This window comes from Balaenoptera borealis (genome assembly GCF_965194805.1).
Source record: "Balaenoptera borealis genome assembly, chromosome: 2".
Lineage (NCBI taxonomy): Eukaryota > Metazoa > Chordata > Mammalia > Artiodactyla > Balaenopteridae > Balaenoptera > Balaenoptera borealis.
In genome coordinates, this window is record NC_138867.1 from 151,965,433 (window position 1) to 151,990,887 (window position 25,455).

Below are 25,455 nucleotides of genomic sequence, written 5' to 3' on the forward strand. Positions count from 1 at the left end.
GAAATCACGTTTATAAATAGGTACCTGCATCTGCTCAGGGAATCACGCGATGGCTTCAGCCAAAGAGCACAAGTTGATGGCAGCCTGGGTTAGTGGGGTGAGCCCCTGGCACAGCGCCCGCCCTTCCAGCTCGCAAGCCAGTGTGAAATGCAAGCAGCTCTGCGTCGACAGCTTTGACAGAAGGTGCCACACACGAATTATAGTTAGTTCAAAAATTAGCTGCCAGATTATTAATTTGAGAGAAAACAAGCACAGCAGAGTTTCTCCCTTCTAGATCTCTGGCTAAGCTTTCTCTTCTGTTGGTATTGATCTCCCTGCTTCCTCCTGCTCCCCATCACAACACAGGAGACTCCGAAAGTCCTTGCCAGGAAAGATTCAGAAACCAGCCAGGCAGGTTTTTGCTCTTTTGAAGTTTCCAGCAGGTTTCGGCAATGTATGTGGCTTTCTGAACAATTAACTTGCTTGTGGAATTCAGGCCAGTCATCTTTTTTACAGATGAGCCCAGATTGCTCATCTGTTTAAAAAAAAAAAAAAAAAGAGGGATTGGAATAAATAGGATAGGACTATAATCTCTCAGGATACTTTACAACATCTTTTTTGTTTTCTGATGTTCAAAATAATACGTAATTGTTAAATAAGTTAATACAAAAGTATACAATTTTCAGTATGAAAATTGCCCATGATTCTACCTAACTCGGAGGTAGCTCTTATGGATGTTTTGTTGTATATTCTTTGAGGTTTTATGTCTTGTTCACATACTAAATTTTTACATATTATGGTTCTGCAGCTTGCTTTTTTGCTTAGTAATTAGGCATACTTTCATAAAAACAATCTAGATTTTTCTTTTTAGTGGCTGTATAGTATTCCACCCCAAAACTTTTATCAATCTATATTTGTGTGGTTTCCAATTATTTACCAGTGCAAGTAAAACTGTGATAAACACCCCTCTAGATGCAGCTTTGCACTCTTGTCTGTGTATTTCTGCAGGATAAATCCTTTGAAAAGGAACTGCTGAGCCAAAATCCTTTTCAACACTACTAAAGATGCAGAGTCACCCAGGCAGCCACCTCCAACCAGATCTTGTCTTCCAGGGAGAACTCCCTCTCTCTACCTCTGTGATGGCCTGCAAATCAGCAGATTTTTAGACCTGCACTTCTGATGGGGCTTTTCACTTCCTATCCAACGAGCAGGCCTAAAATGATTCCTTTCTTACTCATTTTTATGGGTGATAATGTGTTCCTCCCACTTGGCACTTCTTTTTATTTCACTACAGCTATAATAAGCACTTATAAAAGCAGCAATCTAGGTTACCTGAAAACCTTTTCCTTGTTAACTTGGTTCCAGAAACTAAGACTAGAGATAGAATTGGAAGGCAGTAGCTCAACCCTGGTTACATAAAGCTGCTCTTGGGCATGTCATTAACGTTTCTCTTTGGTTTATCTGTTAAAAAAAAAAATAGGGATGCAATTCATTTGTTAGGCTTGAGAGGATGAACTCATAGACCCTGTTAGAGCAGACACACTCTCTCACCCTCCCTTCACACGAATGCAAAGCAGTTTACTTTAGAAAAATGCTAAGTGAATGAGATGCTTAATAATAATGAACAAGTGTCTTACTACTTTGTGATTAGCACTCAGAAATGACTAATGTTTAGACCTCCTTGTTTCTGTCAAAAATCCATTTTATTAGACACGGAAATGGCCTAAATTATTTGGTATGCATTAGGTATGAAAAAGACCTCTTGCAGCACTAGATATTCAAGTCTCTGACCCTTCTGAGCTGGAGCAGCAATTAGGATAGCTGTCTGTTCCATTCAGACCCAAAAAAGAAAGTATTCAGTGCCGGCAACACCAAAGCACAGTAGTTTTAAACTTGAGATACTCTCATTTCAATATTGACTCCTCTACCCTCCCCCATCACCTCTTGCCTCCAAATTGCTCTTATTACCCTCCAACTATCTGGTATTTTTCAAAAACTTCTCAGGACCCCTGCAAAAACGACTGCCTACTCTCGTTAAACGGCAGATTAGTGGGCCCTTATCCCACTCTAAAGAAAGGAGGCTTGGAAATATGCAATCTTTAACAAGCACCACCCCCCCCACACACACACCAGGTGACTTGGATGCAGTCTAATATCTGAGGACCTCTCCATGCTAGACCATGCATCTGAAACATTGTCATGCATAGGGGGCATCTAATTAAGATATAACTCTGATTTCAGAAGATTTGGGCTAGGACCTGAGAGTCTCCATTTCTAACAAGATCTCAGATGGTGCTGATGCTGCTGGTCTATGGACTACTGTTTGAGTAGTGAAGCCCTACTATAGGACGTTTAAAGGGCAAGGCTCTGTCATTCATCTCTATAACTCCAGTGTGTTGTACAGGGCTTGAGTGTAATGCATGCTTGTTTGAATGAACAAATGAATGGATGTCAAATCAGTGGAGGTGAGAACACTGGAAATGTTATCTAGACTGTACCTAACACTGAAAAAAAATTCAGCACAGACGGTGTGATACGTATGTTTCTGTTCCTTTGACTATAGGACCCGGGAGTGGTTAGTTCCCCTAATCAGGTGTACACATTCCACATGAAAGGCTACTTTCCAGAGGCAGCTATTACAGGAACAGCTATCTTTATCTGCGAACAACCCTGGAGTTTTGTTAAATAACAAAAGAAATGTTAGTAAGAAGATGTCATTGGGAAATCTGTGATGTTCAAGACAAGTGCATTGATAAAATATAGTAGAGGTCTTCCTGCTCTTGCAGGAAATTAAGAATTGAGAGAAAACAGGAGTCTGTGTTCTCAGGTTACTAGGCTACTGATTAGTTAGGTCTTCTAACTCTGTGGTTAGCTACATCCTTCTAAAAACACCTGCCTTAATGATACAGTTTATGCAAGGCAGTTTTGGAGCACCTAGAAGGATGGAGATCTGGCATTCGGATATATGATTTCCCTGTGCCTGCATGCTACTAAATGCCTGTTGGGCTAAATTTGCCCTGACACTTCTTTTCACTGTGGCCTATTATTGAGTGTATAAGAAGGAGGTCTGTAGCTCACATGTCAGTCTAACAATGGTGAATAACCAAATTGGCTCAGGCCAGTAGGCAATAGGAAGTAACTGAGTTCAGATCCACTGACATCTTTAAATTTGATCTGTTCATATACATTTAAAATAATTAAAATGACTCACAAAGAGTTAGGTAAACATTGGCAACATTAATTGGAATCCATGTAATGCTCTTTCTCTCTTTAGCAAAGCCTTGACACAGAAAGGCACATGATTCATAAAGCCTAAGAGTTTACATTTAGAATGTCCTTTCTCAGGACATTTCAAATCTGGGCAGGTTGAAGCAACAAGGTCCAAAAGCTGGCTCTGAGCCAGTTATACTAGTGATGTATCCTCCTAGGGTTGGAAATTTACTGTGGTACCAGGACCGTGATCCTCATCCTAGCTCTCAGAGAAGAAAGGCAGAGATAAGAGGCAGTGAGTTGGACTTCCCTGGTGGCGTAGTGGTTAAGAATCCGCCTGCCAATGCAGGGGACACGGGTTCGATCCCTGGTCCGGGAAGATCCCACATGCCACGGAGCAACTAAGCTTGTGCGCCACAGCTACTTCACTCTAGAGCCCACGAGCCACAACTACTGAGCCCGCGAGCCACAACTGCTGAGCCTGCGTGCTACAACTACTGAAGCCCGCATGACTAGAGCCCATGCTCTGCAACAAGAGAAGCCACCGCAATGAGAAGGCTGCACACTGCAACAAAGAGTGGCCCCTGATTGCCGCAACTAGAGAAAGCCTGCGCGGAGCAACGAAGACCCAATGCAGCCAAAAATAAAGAAAGAAAGAAAGAAAGAAAGAAAGAAGAAGCAGTGAGTTGATGTAGAGGAGTGAGCTTGGCTCTAACTTATCCTACTGTCTCCATCCAGTTGACAAATGCAAATGTCTCCTTTAATGAAAGAGGAAAGTCTGGGGAAGTGCATCTGGGGACTCCTCAGGCTGAAGTAGCAGTGTATTCAAAGCAAACAAATAGTAATAATAATGATGATGATGATAACTTAAGTACTAAAATATGAGGTGAAGTGTCACGAACACATTTTATTAAATATTGGATATTATATATCCACTCTTCTGATCAAACCCTGAGTGATACATGAGTGATCATTGGGCAGTGTGTACAAAGGTAAGAAAATGTAAAATAAATTTCAATTATGTTGAAGGGGACAAAGGTCTCAAATGTCAGTGAAATATTAGGAGGTTTTGCCTTGTGAGATGGTACAAGGCATTTTGAATGACTGTTAAGAGTACAGAGTCTAATTTAAGCAGAGCTTGAGGGAGAAGTCCCACAGAGGGTTTTTCCTTCCCTCTGGGGCTTCAGAAGATATGTGGGCACACACAGGAAGGCAGAACAGTGAGGAGATGGGGGGATTTTAAGGTTACCAGAACAAGTTACATGAATGCTTTTCCAGATTTACTCAATTACACATAGTTTAAACGAGAAGGCGGAGCAAAGTGTGTTTTGATCATCAAAGTATAAGTTAAACTTTGGTCCTACTCAAAATTGTATTAAACGTTCTATGAAAGGGAGTCAGGGCTTGAAAGACCAGGAAGGAGACCCACTGCTGGTTTCTTTTGCTTCTCCTGAAAGGCCTTTTCATTCCTCAAGTAATTCCAGGCCTTGTGCAATTTAGGCTATTCTTTCTGAGTTAACCAGCCCATGGAGGTCAGCAGTGGTACCATGTATAAGCGAGCGTGGAGGGCTTTAAGGACCCAAGCCCAAGCTTTTTGTGACAGGGTTGGGTATACTTTCTGTAAATGGCCAGATAGTACATATTTTAGTCATTATGGGCCATCATCAAGTTTCTGTCACAACTACTCAAGTGTACCATTGTAATGCAAAAGCAGCCATACCTAAATAATATGTAAGCATGTAAGTATGATTGTGCGCCAATAAAACATTATTTACAAAAGCAGGCGGACAGCTATAGTTTGCCATCCCCTGCTCTATATCAGTGAAGTGTGTGTCTTTGCCTTACCCTATTTCCTGTGAGTAAAATATCTTTTATAGTAGACTTGTCTTTATTGATTCTTTAGCAAGCTTTTCTTTAGCATCAAGTATGTGATCTGTCTGTACCATATTAGTACTAGGTACTAGGGTGTCGGGAGGTTGGGGATGAGAAGAAAGGAAAATGGATAAAAACTACCTAGAGTGGCTTAAACCTCCCTAGGAAACATGGGTATGTGGGTAAATAGGCAAGTACTGAAAGTAGGTTTAATGTATAAGCAGCCAGGTACAGGTTACAAACTGTGTGGTTGGTTTTGTTTGTTTGTTTGTTTGTTTGGTTTGGTTTGGTTTGGTATATTCCGTTGACCCAGTGGTATATGGATGGTAAAGAATTCTCCCAAAGCCCAGGGGACATAGCATTGACTGAAGTGACTGTGTATCCATCTATGAAATTCAGCTAATGTGATTTGATGTTATCTACCCCATCCTCTTCTTTGGAAAGACATGATTACTAAGGCTTTCATCTATGTGACACACTACTTCTTAAATGTTAATGTTCCTAAGTATCATCAGCAGGGGCTCGTGTTAAAATGCAGATTCTGGTTTAGTAGGACTAGGATGGGGCCCAAGATTCTGCATTTCCAACAGTGTCACTGCTGCTGGTCACCAGGACATACTCTGAATGGCAAGGTCTAAGGATACTTCAACAAGTGTACAAACAGCATCCGCATTAGATGAGGAGACCAGCCTCCCAAACTAAAAAATTTTCTACTAGAGGAATTTCAGAGTTTAAACATTGAATAGATAAATGGTCCCACTTCCTTAAAATATCTTTCCAACTTCCTTCCCCAACAGTAAGTATATAAATTCCTCATTTATTTATTACTCGTTTATTTTATTGAAGTATAGTTGGCATACAATATTATATAAGTTACAGGAGTACTACATAGTGATTCACAATTCTTAAAGGCTATACTCCATTTTTAGTAATTATAAAATATTGGTGATAATTCCCAATGTTGTACAGTATATCCTTGTAGCTTATTTTATACATAATAGTTTGTACTCATTTTTATAATGTGAAGGCTGCTGTGGAAATGCAGGGGGATCATCTGAGCTGGCCAACACTTTATGCTAAACTTTAATGTGACACTTTAGGTGGAAATGGCTTCTCAGATAAGTGTGAGTCCCCACGCAGAAACATCAGAGAGTGGGATAAAGGGAAGGGGAAGTTTGATAAGGAGTTAAAGGATCACAAGTGCTTATGGGTCATAAAATCTGCCTAAAACAGCTAAAGGCAAGACTGAACCTACTGGAATAGATGTGGATACACAACAGGACTCCAGACTCAGGGCTAAAAGAGCAAGATGAGGAAAAAAAGGTCCAGAGGAAATATGGGCTGGGAAAAGACCCTGGAATTTCCTCCACTTCACAGCTGAAAGGGATCTGAGGGATGATCTAGTTCTCTGTTTCTCACCTTTCTGGTCCCTAAGCCATACTTGCCATCAGTAACAGTGACCCATCAAGAGGGTTACTATGAACGCCTGGACCCAACATCATGCCTTCTATCTCTTCCCCACACTTAACCCACAGACAGACATATCAGGATCTCAGGGAGGAAGCTGGGGATTCTGATGGCTGATAGGTCCCACTATTTTGAGAATCCATAAAGCTCCCTTATTTTATAGATGACAAAACCAAGATGTAGGGACAATTGATTTGCCAAAGCTTAGCCAAGTCATTTTTTGACAGTTGGTCTTCAAAGTTGGAGCTCTTGACCTCAAGCTAGTACCACTCTACTGTTGATACACTCTCTACTCTTTAGTTGGTTGATCATTGTGTGGACTACTTATCAATTATTTATTAGCTCATTTTTTTCCCCCAACATTATGTAGTAATTCATCACAGCTTTTTAAAAGGATAGGTAACAGATAAAATTTGCATTTTTAATTTATAAGGTGCTCACCCTCATAACTGCCTGAACTATTGATTTTATGAACTTAAGAAAAGCTAGGTGTATTCATTGTTACTACCTTACCTACTTAGTAACAAGATTAATTTATTCAAAATGTTTATTTGACAAATAGGGTGTGATAAAAATACAGGAAGCATGCTAGGAAATACTATATATGTCAACACAGGCTCTGTCCTTAAAAGGCTTGCATTTTTAGTGGTGAGACATATATTCATGAAAATCTTTTAAGAAATGCTCCATGATTTGCCAAGAAGAATTTTATAGAATTTCCCGTAAAATCTTATTAAAAAATATAACATGTGTACCGTATTAGAATAGTTTATTACACTGAATTTTAATTGTTTACTGTTTGCATCTCTCACCACATAAAAAAAAAAAGCAAGAAAGCAGAGGTTAACCATTGCCTAGCATAATGAGTATGCATATTAGTCATTGAACAATTATTTGTTGATTGAATATGCATGAATACATAATCATATGCTTTCTTTATGTGGTATATGGTATGTATATATAAAGTATACATCTAAGTATACATAATTTATTTAGTATATTTTTATAGTTTATGCCTTATGTATAAGATCAGACTCATTAGGACATAATGTTCTTTTCCATTTTGGAAAAATAATTTATCAGTATGGATAATTTGCTTCAACAACTAAACCAATGCTTCTGAAACATCAACATGTGCAAAATTATGCTATCAAAATTTGAAAACTAATGTTGAATACCAAATATTTTACATATACATGCTATATATCTGTAAACACCAATTTATTCCTCCCACAAAGAAGACATACTCTATTATAGTAAGTGCTTTGCATAAATTATTTCATTTTTATCCTCACAACAACCTTGTGAGATAGGAAATAGTTATTCCTGCCATTTTACAAACAAGAAAACTAAAGTAAGTTAGCTGAGGTCACAAAGTTACTACACGGTGAAAGCAAGATACAAACAGAGAGGACAAACTCCAGAATCCATTCTTTCAGCCCCTAAGTACGCTGCTGGGCTAGGTATACTACACTCCCTTCCCAGGCCAAATCCAGCAGCTGCCTGTTTTTGTAAGTAAAGTTCTATTGGAACAGAGCCACGTTCATTCCTTTTAGTATATGGCTTCTCTAGAGCTCCAGCAGCAGAGTTGAATACCTGTAATAGAGCCCATCTAGCCCTCTTAACTTAAAATATTCGCTATCTGATTCTTTACAGAAAAGAAAAAAATTGCTGATCTTCTTACAATGTATCAAATATATCATTCACCTTTACAAGTTAAATGAAGAGTTGTGTCCAACATTTTGAAATGTATGTTGTACTTAATATAGTGTATTAAGTGCATAGGTGTACCCCCCAGCTTTTATCATCCTGTTTCTGGTTAGTATATAGATACAAATTCACTATAATTTGTTACATTTTCTATCATTTTGATCAGTGACTTGTAAGACACACTAGGACTATATTGTATTAACTCTTGCTAGACATTCTAAATGTTCAGAATTTGGTTCAGGATGCATTGGAAATGTGTGGTTATTGTTAACATGTGCTCTTCTTAAAGAGGTTGCAATATGTTTATAGTTTTGAAATCTAATGAATGTTTGGTGGTGTTCTTTTAGGGTAATAACTTAAAAATATATTTATTTTTAATTATATTTTCTTACCAAGTTCTATTCTAGAAGCTACAGAAAAACATACATTGTAAAATTGCTAATAAATTTTGGAGGGGTTGAGCAGCATATTTTTCTTACTAATTTTAAGGAGGAGTTTTTCAACATTATTGTGAATCATAATTATGTCATTATATGTTATAAATATATTACATGTATTTACACTACATAATTAGACCTAATTCTAATTATGTAGATTCATGGTAATCAGCTAGAATTTGCTTTAAAAAACCAAGATAATTCCTCTAACAGATGCTACCTTAATAGAATATTAAGTTTGAGAAAATCTCATGAAAATAGGAAAATTAATAAGTAATGATTAAACCTCTAACATGAAAGCAGAATAAGATACCATGTCATCACTCTCCTAAAGCTTCATTATAAGAAAAAGTGTTTGTTCTGAGATACCCTCAAAAATTTTGTAAATAGTGTTTTGGAGAAATCATTTCTTAAATTGAAAAAGAAAGCAATCCAGTAAAAAGACCTCAAAGTTTTAAAGACTTGTTTTGGTTATAACATAAATACTCTCTTTTCAAAGCTCTTTATATGAAAAAATTTTTAAATTGTTCTAGTAACAAAGAGGTAAATAAAAACACTATTTCCCACTGGAATCTTGCTCTCTAGATGCTAAATCTAGCATCATTGCTGAAAATTGCTAGTTGTAGTCTTTGACTGACATGTTTACCCAGATAATGTAACAGTTTTTGTGAAAGAAATCTACTTAGTGTCTGGATGACATGAAACATGTTTCCTGTGGAAGGAAAAGCCCCAAAGTTTTCTTTCAAATGGGAGTCTTCTCTCTCCAAAGCTTTCGAGCTGATAACGAATTGTGTAATTTGTTTTACTCCCTCATTTACCCAACATTAGTTCAACTGCAGTGTGCATCTAAATATACTCTAAAAAATCCCTCAGTGGCTCTGTCCTTGACTTTATTTCAGATTAATTTTTGGCACTAAATTGCAGAGAAGCCCGTTGTGCACCACATGATGTTTGACCAAGGAACCCATGTGGTTCTCTTGAGCCTGCTCTGTCTTTTTCTACTGGGTTTTAACCCTTTCTGTGTTTTCTGGATACCCAAACAACTTGCCAGCATACTCCAAATGAAAGAAATCATTCTCTGTTACTAATGTTTTTCCCACTAAGTGTAAAGTACATTTTTTTCTTTCTCTGTAAAGTATATACTTTCTTTTGAAGCTGCTGCAGATATCAAATTAACATGAGGATGATAAAGGATATTTCCCAAGCTTCTTGAACTTACGAAGTCAAACTTGATCTTTACATGACCCTGAGCCTTAAGGGTGTAAAATAGCAAGTGATAAGGACAGGGCAAGGAGGAAGTAAAACAACTTTTTCTCAAAGAATTGGTCAGAGTGGGCAGAAACAGCTTCATAGTCAACTTGAAACTACACAGCTGATGGACTTGAGGGTTAGTGATTGTTCTGTGCTGAACTCCTCTACAACCATTCCACCTTGAACTGATAAGCCACTGACTTTAAACTGGCCAATCACATTTCCCAGTGAACTTTTTTGGCCTTTACCTTTAGAAGCCCAACTTGCCTCTGTTTGGGGAGGCAAGGGGCTATAATTCACCCTTTTATGATCCAGATGCAAGTCAATTCCCAAGGCTTTAACCTGCTCTGAGTTAATAGCCCTTTGACAATCTAAAAACCCAGCCCATAAAGCCTAATCTCTGCACTGAATCAGGTTTTCCTGGCCTTAGGGGCAGGAAGCTTGGGTTCACATTACTCTGTTTAAGATTTTGTTTTACCTTTACCAGGGAAATTAAATCAACCCTGATATACAGAAATCAATGAAGTTTTATGTCAACCCCTATCTATAGCAGACCCTTAGCAGTTAAGGATTTAATCTCTGTGGTTTCACTTATTCATATGTTATTTGCTCTTTTTTGTGCCAAGATACAAATTTGATTGGGCCCTTCAAAGTTGGGTTACCTTAGAGTCATTCCGTTGGTCAGGGAGCCTAGAATCCTCATCTCAGAATAGTTTATTAATTCGATTCTCATTATATGTGTAACAACTGAGGAACAGTGATTAAAACTTTTCTCTTTTATGAACACTGGCTACTAATCTAACATCTGCTAGTCCTAGCCATAGCAATGGGAAGGTTAAGAAAAGGAATGGTTTGTAAGTAGAAAATCATTTTGTAAATTATTATGATTATTACGTACCTAGTATTAATCTAAAGGAGTTGTTTACAACTATTTGGTTATCCCTTATTTAATTTTATGGGAGAAATAATAATGACACACAGTGTTATTTGGAGGGGAACCTCCCAAAGGATCACTGATAAGTCCTTTTGCATGGCTGACTACTTCCTGTATGCATTCCACAGGAATTATCATATGCATAGCCATTGTTACCCCTAAAGAAGTAGAAAAGTGGCCTTGTCCTCTCCTTAAAAGCCTTCCCAAAGTCTAAATCCATACCACCATCTAGATAAAAAGGGAAATTGGCCTGATATTTATTCTTCGCAACTCAGAAAGTGAGAGAAATACTAGAAGAATACTAAAAAAGAACTGTACAGATTTTAGAAGAAACGATATGTTCCTAGGAACTCAATAGTCTGTGTGACTGTTTTTAAATTATGAGAATGGCTTTTTTCCCCCCCCCCCCCACTGGAGAGCAGACCACTACACCGTTCGTTTTGATATAAAAGACTTATCTTTTTATTATTGTTCAATAACCTGTCCACACAGCCAGAAATAGTGCCTAAGGAAGAGGAGATGCTTCATCGATACTTAAAAGTAATCTTTATTTCATTCAGTTTTTTTCTTTTATGTATTTATTTATGCAACACAAAAACAACAGCATACCACAGTCTCATCAGGTACTCAAAATAATCTGGAGAGCAAGTTGGTTAAAATGACTAGAAAGGAACGAGCCAGTGTGTGAAATATGTGCCATCATTCCCCTTCGCATTGTCCAAGGCAGACCTCGTTAATCCATCACAGCCCTCTTTCCCACTGAGCCTGGACGCATCATCAGAATCGTTCTCAATGCAGGGCTCCCATCAGCCGCTACCAATCAGCTGGAGTTGGCAACTGCTTCCAAACTATTTGCAATTGTTGGACTATACTGTATTTCCCTAAAACCTTAAACAGAAGGTAGCATCTTATGGTCATGACACTTTCTTGCCTTTCAAACTACCATTGTGATTAATTTCTATTACCTGTTTCTCATAGTCAGTTAATCTCATGATTTTAAAATGTTGACCTAGGTGCAGGTGTTTTGTGAATACAGTATACTTAATCAGCAGCTTTTCAGACTTCAGATCTATAATGCAAAATTCATTGTTCTGTTCATGCATTTTTACAGTGAAATGGAAATTTTCTACAGAATAATTTGGGATGCCTCATTATCAAGAGAACTAAAACATCCCTTTCTACTAATCCAGTGGTTCTCAATCAGGAGCAGTTTTACCTACCAGGAGACATTTGGCAGTATCCGGAGTCATTTTTGGTTGTCCAAGGTGGGGAGAAAGTACTACTGGCATCTAGTGGATGGAGGCCGGGGATGCTGCCGAACATCCTGCAATGTACAAAACAGCCTCCACAGCAGAGAATTATCCAGACCCCAAATGTCAATATTGTTGAAGTTGACAGATCCTTCACTAAGCTATTGAATGCTTAGTTCTAGAATAGATGTTGAAGGAGATAATTTTGTAACTGAAATCTTTATGCTGTGAACTTGATTTAAAAGAGAAACTACTTAAATACTCTTTTTAAAAAAGTGTTGTCATGCTCATATTTGAAATTTGCTTTTGGGTCCAGTATTACCAATTTGGTGAATAAGACATTCTCCAAAGACAGTGGAATTCCATGGGACTTGCCTAGAGATGACAGCTACAACTCAGCATTGTATTCCTTTTCTATCAGCTGTGAATGACCCAAGTGTGAGTTCTTCAGTGTTTCACGCTATATTGAATCTCACACTGAGAAACTACTCCTGTAAAGCAAGATGCATTTCAAGGGTTCTCCATTTTCTTTTAAGTGTTAAGTTTAGTCTAGCAGGATTTTTTTTTTTTCCATGTGAAAACTCAGTTCTGTTTCTCAAACAGACCAGTTGTTCATTTATCAAATATTACCATTACCAGATGTAGTTAAATTCTGCTAATGAAGTGATGGGAATAAGAAGGTTTTTACTTACACCCACCTCAAAACACAACTTTACATTCTGAGAATTCAGTCCAGCGCCCCTCCCCCTGTTGTCAACTAGAGACAGAGAATGTCTTTTAGACTAAAAGATTCTCAAGCCACAGTGGCTGAGAACATTTCATGTTAACTCAAATATATAAGCCTTAATAAGCCAATTTCCCATTCAGTTTAATCTATTTTCAGCAGATCAAAATAATTAAAAATGCTAACAGTTATGATAATTTTCAGTACACTGTGAGAGAAGCAATTTAGATAGCACCTTCCCGACGAATCTATATTTGTATAAATGCTGATCAAGAATATTTGTTCAATTTTATACAAATCAAACATGAATAATTTCTTCCATATTACTCCTTCTATTGTGTTTTCCCTCTATCTAGTTATCCATTCGCCACTGGCATGCTGCTCTAGGAAGATTTGATTAAAATCAATAAGTTATTGGGAAGATGGCAATTAGCAGTCTTTCACCTATAATAGCATTGTCTGTTAAGCTTCCTTTGTGTTAATCACAATATTTTAGCAAGACTCTCCTATCCAGCCATGCAGTTTAATGAAATGGAAGATTTAAAAACATCCTTAATTTGTGGCACTGGAAATACACTTCTCTGTTTTTTCACTATTTTGATAGGAATACCCAGCATTTCTGCAGTACATCAGAATCTTTGTCTCCTTTGAGAGTTTCTCAATTATAAGATCTCAGAAATACCTGCACAGAAGTTAACACTGCATAAACCTCAAGTCAGTTCAATGTAGCATAAAAAGATACCCAAATATCAATGTATAGATTTGTTTAACTATTTCAGAGTGACTTGATAGTTTGTTTGTAATAGATAATTGACATGGAGAAGTTCTTCACTTTGGCCGTATGATATTGAGTGCTGAATGCCTAGCTAAAGACTGAACCTTGACTAATGCCCCTCGACAGCAAGTAATGATTGTCAAAGTCATTAATTAGAATGAAGTCATGGTACCCTTCTTTTTACATCTGTCATTTGCTTCTTTGTTCTGAAGACTCCTTCATTTCATTTTAGTTTTTCTTTAGAGGAAACATACACACAATTAATGTGCTTGCTATTTAACTGTGCTTATTAGAAGGACCACCTTTATTCAAAATTTTTACGTAATGACAGTTGCTCTGAAAACACAGACACTTAAGCTAGTAAGTAAATATTGTTCATTTTAGACCTGTAGCCAAGATCCTAATTCATAAATTTACTACTGCTCTCTATTTAGAGAATTAGTACCCAAAAAAACATTAAAATGGAGACATTCAGATAAGTAGTGGCAGTTTGGAAATATTTTGATTTCTTAGAGCATTGCCTATTCAGTTTTTGCTAATAATATAAGACTTGGTGTGTTTGTCAGCTAGAACCTCTAAAAATGCAAAGTCCCAAGCTTGGATATGTAAATTGTACAAAAGAAATGTGGAAATGGGTTTTACCCTCAAGAAATTGTTTATCTAAAAAACCAAAGAAGTAAACGGATAATGCAATTACACGGGTCATTCAAAGCAACTCATTTTTGGACGAAAAGAGAAACTATAATAATAATTAATCATATTTTTTCCAATCTATAATGCTCAAGTTCTCTAAATAACTGTGCAGTGCCCCATTATATTTGCCCTTGTAGACACAACCTAAAATAAATGAAGCAATTTAAGACACTCAACATTGCTTTAGCACTTTTTTTTTTTTTTTAGTAATTGTATCTCTACACCAAGGAAGATTTCAGGTAGTTGGTGTCATTTTTATGTACCAGTAAGTTCAAGTGACTCTTTAATAATAATGGGTCTCTTATTAGACTCAAAAGAAAGATGCTAACATCTGAAATTCTTACTGCAAAATCATTGTACAGGTGACGTTGACATCTAAGTAACATTTATTACAATATGAAAACTCTGCAAAAAGATTTTGCAATAAGAAGACCGTGACAGTGGCTAGGTATCCAAAGAGATGAAAGGACTTGAAATGAAACTTAAGAAACACTGGCCTAGGGACAAAGAAAATTCATGTTCTCTATATAACTTCACCCATGTTACAATTAACCACCACCTAGTCAATGTTATTGCTGCTGAATCAGATGTAAGTGAAAAATTTGCTCAGTGTGATTTGTTACACTAGAGGCCTCACTAGAAATAGTGTAAGTTTTGCCCATTTCCTCAAAGTTCTTGAATACACCATAGGGTATTTTTGATGGGAGCCTATTATTGAACATTCGAGACATTATCAGATCCAGGGTCAGCTTCACGGGCAGCTACTTGGGCGGTTGTCCAGAGCATCTCTCTATAAAGGACACTAGGGTATTACAGCAAGTATAATTAGATAGAGGAAATTGTATTTTCTGGAACTCTTCTTTGGTTGAAAGGATTAACATGATTAATTGCTTGGGGGATGTTTAGTGTGGGAGCAGGTGAGATCCTCAAAGTAAAAGTGTGAGTAACTTCAGTTTCATTCAAAGAAAGGAAAGTGTGGGTAACTGAAGGGAATTTATTTTGTTGAGTGGGTGATGAGAGTTTGGCGGGGGCAGAGCTAAGTCTCTGGGGACAGTAGAGAGATCATTTCCTATTTGTTAACATACCTTGTAGTAGAGCAGAAGTTGTTTCCAGAGTGCTTTGATTTCCTCAAGAGCAGTATATATTAACGGTTTTGGTCATTCATCAAATATATTTTAATCATCTCTGGAAGATGGTTCTTTGGGACACCAGTCTGCGGTCTTTCTGCTGGCTTTCTGAATAAAGTCTCTATTCCTTGCCTCCCCCTTGACCCCCACCAAAAAAAAAAGATTATCTCTGATATGTTGTTGGTGAATTTAAAGATTAAAGACAGTTTCTTGCTCTCAAGGATTTACAGTCTGTTTGGAAAAAGGATATACACACAAGTGTCTTCTGTGACATGAGTGTTATTTTAAAGGTATAGAGCATAGCAGAAGCCTAGAGAAAGCCAAAACTTGCTGTGCCCGAGGGTATCAGAGGAGGCTTCACACAATAATATGTGAACTAAGATGTAGAGAACAAACGTGTGGACACCAAGGGGGGAAAGTGGCGGCGGGCGGGTGGTGGTGGTGGTGGGATGAACTGGGAGATTGGGATTGACATGTATACACTAATATGTATAAAATGGATGACTAATAAGAACCTGCTGTATAAAAAAATAATAATAATAAAATTCAAAAAAAATAGCAATGTGTGAACTAACAAGACAATACAAGTTTGACAAGGGAAGGCAGGACATTCTGAGTAGTAAGATCAGCATATGCAAAGGCAAGGAGGTAAAAAGAGAGAATGTTCAGTAAATGGCTCAGGTTTCTAAGAACAGAAGAGAATGTGAAGGGAGAACTGGACAGCTGAGCAGCAGCCAAAGTAAATCCTAGTCTTCATGCTAAGAAATTGAGGTTTTTATATAGTGGATATATAGAGGGACATGAAATTTTTCAGGCGAGTTTTACTAAAATTGATATATATTGATGCTGGATGCTCATATTGTCCTGATGGCATGCAAGTTCTTGCTGAGAAGGAGTAGAAGATAAATTGAAGGTGGCAAGGCTGGAGGGAGAAAAGTTAAGAAACTACTGGGACAAGCTAGAAAGAGATGATATGGTTCTCAACGAGGCTAGTAGTAAAGAGGATTGAAAGAAAGGTGTGAAAAAGGGAATAGGTTGGAGAGAAAGAAAAGGAAGTATGTTCTAAATGACAGCAACTAATGTGATGTGAGGGGTGAGAAGTGAAGAGATTATGGTAACACTTAGATTGAGAACTGTGTCGATTTAAGTACCACTTGCTCAGATAAAGAAGAAAAGCCATTTCTTTTTGGTTGGCAGTGTAGTCTTGAAAGAGGTAAGATAAGATTACTTTTCAGAACATTGAGTAGAATAAGCACTCCTAAAATCAATTAGGTCTTCATTAACGCATTAAATATATGTTTAATAGCTTCTGAATGTTAAATTCTAAGTGAAAAAATGACTTATCATCATCTGTCTTAGTTCTGTCCACAAGAGTCACTGAGCAAGAAAAGGCACCAGATAAAAGACAGTTTAGGGAGATCCTTTCTTGAATCATAGAAGCAAATAATTTTAGAGACCACCATGTCTCATGGATTAAACATCTCATTCTCCTCAAGGGGACAAAGCAGGCTTCAGTAGCCCAAGAGCAGTCCTCCAAATAAGAGTTGCTATTTCTGGAAACAAAGGTACACTAAAACCAGGGGGCATTTACAAAAGAGATCAAATGGGATCCAAGGGCATCTGGGTGGAATAGAACACATTCTCAGCTCCAAAATCCTTCTGAGAATCTCTCCAGATGACCCCGGCTTAAAGGATCTCCTGTCACTCTGAATTATTGTTCGCAGGATTTTTCATAAATGTAATGAATTAACTGTGATATAACATTTTGAAAAGACATTCCTCCCTATCTATATTTTAAACTCCATTAGGGCAGAAATTATATTATTTCTAGCTATATCAGTCAGGGTTCAACCAGAGAACCAGAACCACTAGGAGATATATCCATATAATGTTAAATGATTTGCTACTGGGATTTGACCTTATGCATGTGGAAATTGGTGAAGCATTCTCTGTAAGGCTTTGTCTTCATGTCTCATGCTGAAGTTCAAAGTCCATAAGCAGGCAGGCAAGAATGGAAGATGGATGTAAATTGAGGGAGATCAGGAGTAGGCTGGAACCCACAAACATGAGCTGGAACCCCACAAGGATGGACTGAAACCCGTGTCAATTCTTGTTTCCTCTGACGATGGTGGTGTGGAGGTCTTGCACGCATCAGGGCCCATTTTGATGTAGGAAACATATTCCTGGCCCATGAGTCAAAGAAGCTTGAGGAAGATCCAGGGCAAGGTGGAGCATTACAGGTCCAGTTGCTAACTCACATCAACAAGGTGAGCCAGCAGATCATTGACAATGTGTGTGAAATTCAAAATGGCTCTTGCTTGGCTTCTACCCTCCAAATCTCCCATAAGAAATGTCTCTTCTGACATATACAGGAAAGGGAATTCTGGGAAATGTCATTCAGCCTAGCTAAGTTGATACATTACAAAGGTACCACAATAGCTATATCTTCAGAACCTTCAGAGTGCCTGTCACAGAGTGGGTGCTAAGTTTACATTCATGGAATGAACAAATACATGAATGACTGGTGGAAGGGGCAGGGTTTACCATAGACTGATGGGAGTTCAAAGAGCAAGGATGAAATAAATGTTTAATCAGTCCTTCATCATGTTGCAGAATGTAGTCCAGTGCCAATGAGAAAACACATACAATTCTCTGTGTCTCTTTCTCTGTCTCTTTCTGTCTCTTGCTCACACACACGCGCTCACACACACACACACACACAGACACACACACACTCTTTTTTCCTCTTTAAAATGTGTAAAGTGTAGGCAATGAATTAGTTGAAACAGCGTTGTCCTACTTTCCAGGCTGTAAACTCATCACTGTAATAACTACAAAGCCTTTACAGTAATGGCACATGAGTAGGAATTTGTGAAATGAATTTTTTGGCAGTTCATTAGTAAATTTGGGTTTTGCCACTGCCTTAGGGAACAGAAGGGATCCCAGAAGGTATAGCAATCAGCAGATGAACTAAACCTCCCCTCAATAATATGAAATGCTATTTTAAAAGAATTAAGCAATGAGAAATACAGCCTGGAAAATGAAATAATAGCTCATTAAAATTAATCTTTTTGAGTTATGTGGGTTGGGACAAAATACATTCTAATCACCACTGTAATTCAGATAACTAATGTGGTAGTTTCAAAGGATTTTTATTGTGTGTTCCCAAAAAGTCCTTTTACACTGGGTTAGCTAAATGCTTCAAGGTCTGTATCATGCTTTAATTCATTTTATGTCCCTGGAACCTATCAGAGTGCCAGCGTGTCTTAATGCTCAGTAATATTTGTTGGAAGAATAAATGAGACAGTGAATTAAGGACATTTAATAGGAACAGACTGAAGTTAGTTAATGATATAGACTTGAGTTGTAGGCAAAATGCAGCTTAGAACACTAAATAATGGGTTCTTGTTGAGATGACAAACTGGCCTGGGATATTGGTTCCTCCCCCAAAGTCAACCCTAAGGAAACTACAGAAGCTGCAGAAAAGCTTGGATTTGAGGAATGAAAAGTGAAAAACCACAGAACCCCCAAGGAGTCTGAGGTCTGCCTTGGCCGTTTGGGAATTTTGGGTGGGTAATGGTGAAAGTACAGATCAGAGGAGAAAAGGAGGCAGCCGTGAGGATACAGGTTGTAGGATCCTATTAAGCTTTGCTTCTGCTCTTTTACAACAGAAATCGTACGCAATACTCTAGACCTCTAGTGTCAGACAAGAGCAAGGCTAAGTTCAGGCTATGTAAAAGACATTACATTGACATTCCTTCAATATCAGGTGTGAGTGAAATTGCAGCTTGCCCTCCATCTCCTATTACTGACGATCCTTCAGCTCTACCATCTCCCACCTCCTCTCCCTCCTCCAGTCAATAACTCTTCTTGCCTGTTCACTTGATGCCAGCCCTTGTATGCCAGCTGCTGTACTGTACTATACTTTTCAAGGTGCTGTACTGTAAGATTAAAAGTGTTTATTTTTTGTTTTTTTTTTATGTATTATTTGTGTGAAAAGTATTATAAACCTATTACAGTACAGTATTACATAGCTGATTGTGTTAGTTGGGTACCTGGGCTAACTCTGTTGGACTTACGAACAAATTGGACTTACGAACGCGCTCTCAGAATGGAACTCATTTGTATGTAGGGGACTAACTGAATGAAAACTGGCAGGGTGGCCAGACATGCTCACGTATTCACATCTCTGTTCCTCTAAACCCAGCAATAAAAGATTAGGAGGCCCTACCTCCTGTTAGGGCCACTGCTTCCTAAGTGTTTAAAGGTAAAACAATGAGCAGAAGAGTTGCTTGGTGGATTGGAAATAAATGGGAGTGCTTAGCAGACTTTCCATAGTTCCTGGAGTTCTGTGCTCCAGAGCTTTTCACTTTCTAACTCCTTATATTCACCTGGAGGTTTTTCAGCCCTGTCTTTTCAGCCCTTTCTATTGTCGATTTCACACAGATCATCAGGTACCCATGACACGAATTAACAGGCAAAATAACCTGACACTTGCAAAATAACCAGCTACTAGCAAAGAAAGATCACAGAGGAACAACATAACCCATCTGAGGCAGAATAATTGAAACATACAGAGAAAACTTAAAATAAGCATGGTAAATTTACTAAAAGGTAAAGGAAGGTGTTTGCAATATGAAGAAAGAACAAAAAATCATACAAAGAGCCAAGTGGAAAAACAAGAATAAAAATGATAGAAATAAAGAACTCAGTAGTCAGGATAAATAGCAAGACATAGAGAGTTATGAGAAGATCAGATGGATGGACTTTGAAGAAAGCTGAAAAAAACATGGAAAATAGAAAAAGACATTTAGTGGATGAAAATGTTGAAAATAAAAATACCAATATGTAGGCAACAGAAAGTACAGAATGAGGGAGAATAAAAGAAAACTGGAAAAAGGAAATATCTGAAGCAATAATTAAGATTTCTAAAATTAAAGATGAAAATGTCCATATTAAAGGGGCTCAAATTGGGAGAGACAAGGGCAAGGTGTACAGGAGGGATAAGAGAATGTCACAGTTAAGTATTTTAGTGAAATTTAAGGGAAAAGAAAAAAATTCCAGAGAGAAAGAACATGCCACCTACAAACATTGTCATTTATTCATTTATATGTTTATTTATTTTTGAGATATAATTGACATATAACATTATATTAGTTTCAGGTGTATAACACAATGACTCAATTTTTGTATCTATTGTGAAAGGTTCACCACAGTAAATCTAGCCAACCTCTGTCACTGTACATAGTTACAAGTTTTTTCCCCTTGAGATAAGAACTCTTAAGGTCTACTCTCTTGGCAGCTTTTAAATATGCAATACAATGTTATTAACTATAGTCACCGTGCTGCACATTATATCCCCGTGAGTTATTTATTTCACAGCTGGAGGTTTGTACCTTTTGACCCTCTTCACCCATTTTGCACACCCCCTTTCAAACCCTCCCCCGGCCCCCTCCACCCCTTCCTCTGGCAACCAGCAATCTGTTCTCTAAATCTATGAGCTTGGGGTTTTTTTGTATTTTTTTTTTCTGTTTTTTTAGATTCACACAGTATTTGTCTTTCTCTGTCTGACTTATTTCACTTAGGATAATGCCCTGTACATCCATCCATGTTGTCACAAATGGCAACATTCCATTGTGTGTGTGTGTGTTTGTGTATATCACCTTTTCTTTATCTATTCACCCCTCAGTGGGCACTTATAGGTTGCTTCCACATCTTGGCTGTTGTGAATATGCTGCAATGAACATGGGGGTGCATACATCTTTTTGAGTTACTGTTTTTGTTTTCTTCGAGTAAATACCCAGAAGTGGAACTGCTGGATCATATGGTAGTTCTATTTTTAATTCTTTGAGGAACCTCCATACTGTTTCCCATGGTGGTTGCACCAATTTACATTCCCACCAACAATACACAAGGGTTCTCTTTGCTTCACATTCTTGCCAACAATTGTTATTTCTTGTCTTTTTAATAATAGCCGTTTTGACAGATGTGAGGTGATATCTCATTTTGGTTTTGATTTACATTTCCCTAATGATTAGTGATGTTGAGCATCTTTTCATGTAACTGTTGGCTATCTGTATGTCTTCTTTGCAAAACTGTCTATTTAGATCTTCTGCCCATTTTTTAATCGGATTTTGTTTTGAAATTGAGTTGTATGTGTTCTTTATGTATTTTGTATATTAACCCCTTATCACATATGATTTGTAAATATTTTCTCTCATTTAGTAGGTTGCCTTTTTATTCTGTTGATGGTTTCCTTTGCTGTGCAGAAGCTTTTTAGTTTGATATAGTCTCACTTGTTTATTTTTGCTTTTGTTGCCTTTGCTTTTGGTGTCAAATTCTAAAAATCATTGCCAAGACCCATGTCAAGGGCTTACTGCCTATGTTTTGTTCTAGGAATTTTATAGCATCAGGTTTTACATTCAAGCCTTTAATTCATTTTGTGTTAATTTTTGTGTATGGTGTAAGATAATGGTCCAGTTTCCTTCTTTTGCATGTGGCTGTCCAGTTTTCCCAACACCATTTATTGAAGAGACTCTTCTTCCCCCATGGTCTATTCTTAGCCCCTTTGTCATAGATTAATTGACCAAATATGCTTGGGTTTATTTCTGGGATATCTACTTTGTTCCATTGATCCATGTGTCTATTTTTTTTTCTTTTCTAATGCCCATACCATACTGTTTTGATTACTGTAACTTTGTAGTATAGTTTGAAATTGGGACATAGTATATCTCTAGCTCTGTTCTTCTTTTTCAAGGTTGCTTTGGCTATTTGGGGTCTTTTGTGGTTCCATACAAATTTTAGGATTGTTTGTTCTATTTCTGTTTTCATTCCAAAAATGCCATTGGAATTTTGATAGGGCTGCATTGAATCTGTAGATTCCTTTGGATAGTATGGACATTTTAACAATATTAATTCTTCCAGCCCATGAGCATGGAATATCTTTCCATTTATGTGTGTCTTCTTCAATTTCTTTCAACAGTATCTTATAGATTTCAGTGTACAGGTCTTTCACCTCCTTGGTTAAATTTATTCCTAGGTATTTTATTCTTTTTGATGCAATTGTAAATGGGATTATTTTCCTAATTTCTCTTTCTGATAGTTCGTTTTTAGTGTATAGAAACACAACAGATTTTTGCATATTGATTTGTACCCTGCAACTTTACTGAATTTATTAGTTCAAACAGTTTTTTGGTGAAGTCCTTATCATTTCTGTATATAATATCATGTCATAGAAGAAGAAAACAATTCCAGGGGGATTTTTTAAGTGATATAAGAGGTAGGGGAAATCAAATAACTTGGTTATGCTTAGGTTTTCTTAAAAAGAGAGAGAGGGAGAGAGAGAGAGATAAATGTATTCTTAACAATTCAGAGCAATCCAGAATGCAAATACAGACAATACAGGAGGAGATATATATATTGATAAGTTTAAGAAATTAATGAGTGAATAGACATAACCTTGGTCTTATATTAAAGGCAAAAACTTGAGTACACATGTGTAACATATAGTTTCAAATATGAAGAACAAAACTTGTTTATACAGAGGAAAGTAAGAAAGGAAAAGGTGAAGGAGAAAAGTGCAGAAAATGAAATATATCAAATGGAACAGCAGAAATGTTCTACTATAAAAATAATTAAAATATTTATAATAGAGAAACACCAGACAACCTCAGACTGTATTTTTAAACATAACAAAAATGATCTAACAAAATTCTCTTTTAAAAAGAGATATTTAACACAAAAAAATTTCAAAAATGTTAAAAATAAAAGAAACTTATAGACCAGGCAAATATGAGTGTGAAAACTAAAATGGAATAGTACTCTTAATATCTGACAAAATATAATTTGAAGGGGAAAAATGTGGTATAATGAACATATTTGTTCAGGATTTTGCTCTGGGTTACCTGAAAAAAGGAATAAGCTGGATTCAGTCTCACATTTCTCTTTTCTATCAGGAAGATAGAACTCAATTTGCCATGAGATTAGTGGCCCTTCGCCTGCAACTGGAAGAGAGATAATTACAGACAACTCCTATAAAAAGCCATTATCTGTATTCAAAATACCTAGCACCCACAGGATTTATCATTGATAAATTTTCTGTATAAAAGAGCTCAAAAAGGGTTTCAGTTCTGACCCTTGAAAAATAGACTCATGCTATGGGTCCATGGTCCTATTCCACCTTTCCGTGGGATGTTGGGAAGATGCGAGGATCTTCTCTCCTTTTTCTCTTTTGACTCTTGTCTTCATAAGATGCCCCTTTTCCTTAACATGTGGAAGATAATATTGTAGAATTCATCCTGAGCACTGGTGTACTGTCGGGGAGAAACCATTCAGCAATCTAACCTCTACAAGAATATTGTAAGGGTCAAAAAAGGAGGTTGCCTACTTGTAGAAAGAGCATTAGAGCAAGATGATATCACACCTATGCATCTAACACGTTAAAGATTAGTAAAAAACAAAAGTCGGTTCCTTGAAAAGATTTTCAGACTTTTGCTAAGACTGCCTCAAGAGTGAGAGAAGGACAGAGGATTAATATCTAGAATTCACGAAGAACTCCTACAAGTCAACAAAAAGAATACAACTCTAAAAAAAATGGCAAAGGATAAGAACAGGCAATCTCTATAAGAGGAATCTCCAGAGGATCACAAGTATATCAAAAGTTTCTGAAATTTATTAGTAATTAAACTAAGGCAAACATGAGCTATTACTTTATACCTAGTAAATACTCAAAAAATTAAAATATAGGAAAACACCAAATGGTGGTAGGATTGGAGATTATTGCCAGTGCTCTGAAAATCACTTGGTGGGTCTTATTCAAATGCAGTGTGTAGGAGTATATATACACAGTATGCATACTAAACATATATACATAAATATATATTTATGTTTTATATATATATATACACACACACACTGAACACACGCACACAGACACATGATCAAGCAGTTGTGACCCTGAGTTTAGAGTCTAAAGATTTTCTCACACAGATGATAAAGGGCATCTAGGAGCATGTTCATCATAATATTGCTCATGGTGATTGGAAATTAGGGTCTATCCCAACCTGAGTATCTAGCAGTGGGGTACTAGATAGGTCCCCAGTGGCAGATATATCCCATGAAGTACAAGGAAGCCCTCATAGAAACAGAAGTAAAACTGGATGACCCAAAGGCAGATAGGTGGATTGTAAAAATAGTGTAATGAGTATAAAAATGAGAGCAACAGAGAATTATCCATTTAAAGATACATACAGCAAAATAAGAAACATTGTACAGATTGCACCAAGCGATGATTACCTGACTTAGCAAATAAAAATGCAGGATACCGAGTTAAATTTGAATTTCAGATAAAATATGAATTTTTTTTTTATTATAAGTGTGGGCCAAATATTTAGTATAAGTATGTCCCATACAATGTTTGAGACTTACTCATACTAAAAAGTTATTTGTAGTTTATCAGAAGTTCATATCTAACTGGGGGTCCTGTGTTTTATCTGTCAACCCTATACCAAACAAATGATACACAAACACATGAGAATGGTTGCCTTTTGAGGGTGGGGAGGTGTAGGAAAATGCAGATAAAATGAAATAAAACAGACAAAGAAGGGGAATAAAAACAAAAAAGGGCAATGCATAGATCAATGATGATAAAATGCCATGCTCTGACCATAACTGACTAGCTGATTCTAAGAATACAAAGAAAAAGGGGACATTTTTGGAGAAAAAAGGAATCTTCTGCCATGATTTGTAAGAGCTTGGTTATAAAAGAGATGTGAAGATCGTGGTGTGGAACTGACTTGTAAGTGAGATTCCCTAGTAAATTAACAATTGTCCTTTTGGTTTTGGGAATAACTAATTATTTTTAGATAAGCAAAAAACCTATTTTCATTCTTTCTGAAAGTTTCATCTTTAGTGAATAAAACTGTTTAATGAAAGTTCAGCACATTAAAATGATAAGTTCAGGGCTATTGTGTGATAAAAACATATTTTGAAATACGATACCATATTTTAACGCACACAGGTAAAATG

The 25,455-nt window shown here is 37.1% G+C and overlaps 1 long non-coding RNA gene across 1 annotated transcript in view; it reads right to left on the reverse strand.

Moving 5' to 3' along the window:
* LOC309622740 overlaps window positions 1-22,635 on the reverse strand; it is a 32,674-nt gene extending 10,039 nt beyond the window's left edge. Inside the window, exon 1 of the long non-coding RNA XR_014241098.1 lies at window positions 25-22,635. This is a non-coding gene — a long non-coding RNA (uncharacterized lncRNA). The remainder of the gene's footprint in view (window positions 1-24) is intronic.
* Between the last annotated feature and the right edge of the window lie 2,820 nt (window positions 22,636-25,455).